Source organism: Taudactylus pleione, unplaced genomic scaffold, assembly GCF_031769625.1.
Source record: "Taudactylus pleione unplaced genomic scaffold, aTauple2 ptg000223l, whole genome shotgun sequence".
Lineage (NCBI taxonomy): Eukaryota > Metazoa > Chordata > Amphibia > Anura > Myobatrachidae > Taudactylus > Taudactylus pleione.
In genome coordinates this window covers 1547102-1554779 of record NW_028284625.1, presented here as the reverse complement: position 1 = coordinate 1554779, position 7678 = coordinate 1547102, and the positions used below count along the sequence as shown (strand labels likewise).

The following is a 7678-nucleotide window of genomic DNA, read 5'->3' as shown; positions in this document are numbered from 1 at the left end:
CTTGCTATAGCAGACGACACCTCTATTTTGTACTCTGAAGCACTTGATCCTGGTGTACATTCTGCCCAAAGTGCAGAATTGATCACCCTGCTCAAGGCATGTGAACTGGCAGAGGGAAAGACTGTAAACATATATACAGACTCCCGCTATGTATATGGAATTATACATGATTTTGGCTTTCTGTGGAAACGTAGAGGCTTCCTGACATCCAGTGGTAAAGTTGTAAAACATGCAAATCTGATCCAGGACCTTTTAGAAAAGGTAACATTGCCTAAAGCTGTAGCAGTTATCAAGTGTCAAGCACATCAGCGAGCAACTGATCCTATCACTATAGGTAACAGAAAAGCAGATGAAGGAGCCAGGCAGGCAGCCTTAATGCTTCTCCAAGAGTCCCCAAAAGATACAGAAAGGATGTCAATGGACACCCTAATAACCCTGCAAAATCAGGCAGGTCCCCAAACACTTGGCAAATGGAGTAGGGCCGGGTGCGAACAAATAAATGATGTTTGAAAACATGGAGATGGTCGATTGTTTCCACCCCCATCTCTGTATCCCATTCTAGCAAGCTTGTCTCATCTCCCTTCACATGTTTCCAAAGGGGGAATGATTGCTAGTGTCAATAAATTTTGGTTTGCACCGGGCTTTCCACAGTTTGCAACAGAGTGGTGTAAGAAATGTATGATTTGTGCTAAACACAATCCAGGCAAAATGACTAAGGTAGAAATGAAACACCTTGTAAACCCTGACTACCCGTTTCAAAGGTTGCAGATAGACTACATTCAGCTACCAAAATGTGGGGTCTTTGAATTTATATTAGTGTGCATGGACATGTTCTCATCATGGGTGGAGGCGTGGCCTGTTGCCAAGGCAACTGCCGCGGTAACAGCAAAGAAATTAATATCTGAAATCGTGTGCAGGTATGGCCTACCTGAGACGGTAGAATCAGACAGAGGAACGCACTTTACAGGACAGGTATTTGCGGAAATGTTGAAAGGGTTGCAAATTGAACAGCATCTTCACACTCCATATTGTCCTCAGGCGTCAGCCAAGGTTGAGAGAGCCAATGGCGTTTTAAAAAACAAAATAGCTAAGATATGTGAGCAAACAAAACTTACATGGTTACAAGCGTTACCGATAGCTCTTTTTGCTATTAGGCATACCCCAAAGGGATTACATGGACTTTCACCGCTTGAGATACTGTTTGGCAGGACACCACTAACAGGCCTTTTCTTTCCACAAGAATTACATGGACAGTACACCTCTCTTACTGATTATGTTGTTCAGCTTAACAAGCAACTGACCAACTTGCATGGAAAGGTGTTTTCTTCTTTACCAGATCCACAAGACACATCTGGAACCCACCACCTACAACCCGGAGACTGGGTTTGTAATCAAAAGACACGTGAGAAAACATCTTAAACCCCAATTTGACGGTCCATTCCAGGTGCTACTGACCACAGCTACCTCAATCAAGGTAGAAGGGAAGCCTAACTGGGTACATGCTTCTCACTGTAAGAAAACTAACTTTCAGATCAATGGCGCAGACCGGCTCCAAAGGGGCGAGGCCGCTCAGGGAAAAGGGGAGCAGATGGACTGCTAAGATGCGCTTGTTGTTCTGCCTGCTCGGTTGTGCTTTATTTCCTTGCATGCAGGTGAAAGGGGAAAAACAAAAGAACTCTATATGGCTCCTGCATCAGCAGACGGCTAAGCAGCTGAACTCCACTAACTGTTGGATCTGTTCTCATGTTCCTGCCAACCATAAAGGAATCCCTTTGCTTGGTATCCCTATATCAATGAATGATCTTAACCTCACAGACTATAGCTATAATGTTGAAATAGATATAAATCACACTGCTAACAATGCTATCTCAGACCTAGGAATATACTTAGAAATTGCTGGTATAATCTCTCCACCCACTATGTGTATAGGGCCTATGTACATTAACCATGTGGCCGAACTAAAAGGTCACTAAAACTAAAACTAATTGTAGGAATGTTACCTTAGTGTTTAATATGGAATACAAGGAAACTACATGTGACAAGGTGGATGGGAACTGTAATTATCAATGTTGGTGTGCAAATATGAAAGCTCTTAGTGCCCCTAGGTGTGCCTGTCCTGACCAGAAGGATGAGAATGATATGGAGTGTAGGACCCAAATGTACAAAAATATGGTATGGTTTCAGAGCTGGTTGGGAAACCATGGTAAGATAATTCCCAGGGTAGCAATGGCTATATTATATTTGTGGTAATAGAGCGTAATCCTGGCTTCCTATGGGGGCATGGGGTAACTGCACTATAGGAAGAGTTGTACCAGCCATAAGGCAACGTGCAAATGTCTCTTTCACCAATATGATAGAAACAGGCCCTAGGGAAACTCGATACAAGAGGGAATTGTTTACTACAGCAGATAAAGCCTGGATGTGGTTCCCTGCCTGGCCTGGTTGGGGAATTGAATTAGTGAATAAATTTAATAAATATGCAAACATTATGGATGGGATAATTAATGAAACCACAAGTGCCATCCATGCTATAAATGAAGAAATGGCCCAAATTAGGAAAGTGACCTTACAAAATAGAATGGCTCTTGATTACTTGTTAGCCATAGAGGGAGGAACTTGTGCTATCATAGGTGAGTAATGTTGCAACTGGATTGAGGATACACATGACCCCATAGAGGCGCATATGAATAAAGTAAAAGAATTACAGAAAAAAGCTAGAGACATATCCAAGGAGGGATGGAATCCCTTCTCCTGGATGGGGACAATTGGTGTCTGGTTTAATAATATGTTGTCAGATCTGATAAAACCCATAGTGATAGTGATAGGATTGATTGTATTTCTTTTGATTTCTTGGAAAATTCTAATGTGCTGTATTTTGCATTGCAGGAAAGGTGTGGATCCACTCATTTAATAGGAAGAATGATAACAGCCACAGAGATGACCGTCTGACGGCCTAGCCCAACTGCCCATCTCTTCTGAAAGACCCCTCAGCTGTTGTAAAGATCTGGATGGAAGACATCATATCTGAAAGAGGGTCCCGCAGGTGCACTTTGTCAGTTTGGACACCGCCCAGAGGAAGTTTTCTCCTTCGTGAGTGAGTTCGACGAGTCAGTCATCTTGATTCCAGCGAATTCACCGAGTGGTCTCTGTGCCCTAGTGCACCTCCAACTGCTGTTATAGTTCTTATTGAGAGAGAGTGTTTGTGTGAGATTGTTTAATAAAGATGTGTGAATGCTGACCTGGATGGTGGCAAGGGCGGTACTTTAGCCAGAGGGTCCTTTTGCTCATACCCTGTTTCAATTGCACTTTGTCATCCTATAAGACCTGGGGGCATCAGAGTACTGGGTGGACCTAATCTGCCTGTGAAAAGCGGCTGCTATAGGTGTAGACATTAACCTGCGGGTGCAATAGACTGCGGGGTATATGGCAACAGAGTCAGTGTAGTCCCAGTTGTCTAGGTGGTGTGGACTATCCCATCACCTTCCCTATCTCAGTAGTAATGCCATTGCTGTCATTTCAGGTGGTGTTTATATGTGTGATAATGAAATTATCAAAAGGGTGAGAATTGTTAAGAAAATAAATGGATCCCAGCAATCTTATCCTGCAATATCATTTATTTGTTCTCATAGGCAATATATAAATGTGTTCGTGACATGCGTGACAAATAAGTTGGTCTTTCTTTGCTTTTGGTAAGCTTCATCACGCTATTTCATAAACCCTGCACCCTCTATCTCGAATACAGTAACAGATGGCTTTTGATAAGGATCACCACCCTGGAAGCCTACTTGGATTGGTCCAGCCATAGGTGGAGGGGTGCTGGAGTGTGTGTGTATATTGTAAGCTGTGTGAGTTGAGCAATGGAAGCAGTAGCAGTGGCCGCACATATGATAATTACCTGTAAGTGAACTGTGTCACTTAATTGTAATCATTGCTTCTGCAAGAAAACAAATATATATTTCGATTTGACAGCAGCTGTTTACGTTGTCTTTATTTTCCACAACAAGACATTTGAAGAAGCAACTGTGTGGAAGGTGATTTGCAACCGATGGCGAAGTTCAGCAAGATGTCATGTCCTGGCATCAGCCGAATGCTTAGACAAGTATAGGGACTTTGTGGAAAAATAATCTGTACCATGGCCATACTATTGATTATACATATACTGTATGTATGAGTTGAATAAATGTATGCAATTAGAGGCATGTTACCTTATTTATTCAATCACCCTCGTAAGCATAAATATTTATGGGGTAGATGTACTAAGCCGAGGAGAGAGATAAAGTGAAGAGAAATAAAGTACCAACCAAACAGGTCCTAATTGTAATTTTTCCAACACAGTCTGTAAAATGACAGTTAGGAGCTGATTGGTTGGTACTTTATATTTCTCAAAGGCTAAGTACATCTCCGCTATATGTGATGATGAATATTTATAAAATAACAAAAATCAGGAAACAGAGTTAACCAACATATCTTGTAAAAATAGGTGCATAACAGTCAATGTAATATACATTCCAGAGTTATAGCCAGTACATACTGGAGAACACATTTGTTTTATAAGCAATGCAAATATGAAAGTCACATAGTGTAATTTCACGTTGAGCACATACTTTGTTCATCTACAATGCCTATAACATAGTTCAATAGGCAGTAGGATTGCAAACATCTTTTCAGTCTTATCTTAGTACTGTACAAACAATACACTCTTGAAGCATAATTGGAGATATTCTCCAAAAATGCAGAATATGAATATGTGAATTAAAGGAACAAAACTCCTTCACCTCTTATATATATATATTTTATTATATATCATATATATTTAGTAATAGTAATAATTATTTTTCTTCTCAGAAATGTTTTTTTTAATCACAGTATACATGGAAGTTTCATCCAGAACTCATCTGCATATCAAACTGCAACTGTCATTGGATGTCTTTGGTAAACTAGGAGAAGTCTCTGGATATTGTAGAAATTGTTGGTGCAGTGAATTACAATAAGCTACTGTAAGTCTTGAGCAATTTATAGAAAAGCAAGTGAAAGCATAAAATTGAGTGTTTGGCAGGGAGCAAGCAGAGAGCAGAGAAATAAAACAGACAGGAAAACATAAGGTGACGGAAGTTGATAGATTCACAAGACCTCTATCCTGAACTGGAAGCCAGACAACAGCAACCAATAAGAAGATTGACAGAAGTAAAAAAAAGAATAAAGGTAGATAGTAATAGCATTGTCTATGTAAGATGTACAATATGAATTGTTGTTAAAAGTTTTATTTTTAAGCCAGTTTTTATATTACTTTCCTTTCCAGCAGCTTCTGAATATAACTTTTAAATTAAAAACTAATATAATTACTGTACAAACGGAGCACATATTGTTTTGACATGATGTAGCTCTTCCAAAACTCAGAAGGTTATGCCGGATTGCAACATACTGTACTAGCGCCTTCCCCTTTACAGAAAACAGAGAAGGCAAGCTGCTCCTATTTTAGTCTTGTTAATCTGGCTCACTTTATAGACATACTATGGAAGCATGATGTAGTTATTATTATTATTATTATTATTATTATTATTATTATTAGAAAAGTTTTTTTTAATCCGAGTACATTGGAATTTTATCCAGATCTCATCTGCATATCAAACTGCAACTGTCATTGGATGTCTTTGGTAAACTAGGAGAACCTAAGGCCTGATTCAGAGATGATCGCAATGGCGATTACATACGCAGATCCAGTGATTGTTTGTCATTATGCATGTGTATAAGCTGCACATTGTGTGCGTTGTGATCGCACTGTAATTACAGACAGGAGCGTAGAGAGCCCTGCCGGGCCCAGGTGAAGAGGGAGTGACCTAATCGCGGGAGACGTGGTCACGTTCCCTCGAGCAAAAAAAAAACAAAAAACACACTTTTGCAGCACCATGCGCTGGGGAGGAGGGCGCATTGAGCCCCTCAGCCTGGCGCAAAGCCAGGGGGGCATGATCAGTGTGATCGCTCCCCACCACAGGCATAGGAGCCTGCTGTGGCTGCTGCTCAGCAGCCACAAGCAGTCTCCAACTGCAGCTCAGCACATGCTGTGTGCTGGGCTGCTGTGAGTGAGGGGGAGCAGTGCCAGACCCGGGCCCCAGCTGGGCCCCTCCGGAAGCCTGGGCAAATAGTGCTTGCTCCCCCCCTCTCGGGTGCCCCTGAATACGGACGCACAGAGGATTTCATAGCAAAGTGAGTGACAGGCTTTCAGTGTTTAGGGGTGGTAAAAGGGAGTGATCAGAAAAAGGCAGACGTGTCTGACTGTCTGAAAATCATTACATGGGTGTGCATAAGCCCCTGCGATCTCCTATGCAGCTCTGTGTGTCAGAAGAGCTGCCAAATCTGCGACAGGTCAGTCCTGCGGCAAGAGCAAGATGACCACTCGATGTGCATCGATGTTACCGATATTTATGTAGGTAAACAACGTCGTACGTAAGGCAGCAGTGTGCATCCTTATGCTTGAGTGCTCTTTGGAATCCTTAGCATATTTTCGCAGTTGCGTTCCAAGCAGAATCGCAGCAGCGAGTGCAATAGCATTCATCTATGAATCAGGAAATCAATTGAACTGTTAATTTAAGCAGAAAAAGCTCCACATGTGTCTTCGACAAGTCTCTGATCACAAAACTATTTCATATTTCTTTTAGACAAAGAATATTAATGATAATAGAAGCAGTGCATCCATGAAACTGCTATCTCCAGCACATTGTTTTTGCAAGATTACATCATTAATTTTATAGAAACATCTGCATGAATGATGAATGACATGCAAGCTAGGTCTTTGGCATGTTAGTATATATATATATATATATATATATATATATACACTATGTATATACAGCAGGTAATATAAGTATCTCAGTAAATATATTTGTAATGGGGCTATTGTAATGAAATTTTCACCAACTGTCAGCAACAAACCATAGATGTCCATAAATTAAGTTTTGTGTAATAATGTGAAATGACACAGGGAAAAAGTATTGAACACGCTTACTGAAATTTATTTAATACTTCGTACAAAAGCCTTTGTTGGTAATGACAGCTTCAAGACGCCTCCTGTATGGAGAAACTAGTCGCATGAATTGCTCAGGTGTGATTTTGACCCATTCTTCCACACAGTTTTCAAATCTTGAAGGTTCTTTCCATACAGTAGATTTTCAATTGGATTCAATTCAGGTGATTGGCTGGGCCATTCTAGCAGCTTTATTTTCTTTCTCTGAAACCAATTGAAAGTGTCCTTGGCTGTGTGTTTGGGATCATCGTCTTGCTGAAATGTCCACCCTCGTTTCATCTTCAGCATCCTGGTAGATGGCAGCAGATGTTAATCAAGAATGTCTCTGTACATTTTTCCTTTCCTCCTTGCTTCAATTACATGATGTATGCCAGTACCGTATGCTGAAAAACAGCCCCACACCATGATGTTCCCACCTCCAAACTTCACTGTTGGTATGGTGTTTTTGGGGTGATGTGTACTGCCATTTCTCCTCCAAACATGGTGTGTATTATGGCATCCACAGAGTTCAATTTTGCTCTCATCTGACCAGACTATATTCTCCCAGTATTTCACAGGCTTGTCCAACTATTGTGCAGCAAACTTTAAACAAGCTTCAACATGCTTTTTCTTCAGCAATGGAATCTTGGGTGGTGAGCATGCACACAGGCCATGGCA

At 41.0% G+C, this 7678-nt stretch overlaps 1 pseudogene; it reads left to right on the top strand.

Annotated features, from left to right (window-relative positions):
• Positions 1 to 1793: 1793 nt before the first annotated feature.
• On the top strand, positions 1794 to 2911 carry LOC148517306 (syncytin-2-like; annotated as a pseudogene).
• The last annotated feature ends 4767 nt before the right edge of the window (positions 2912 to 7678 follow it).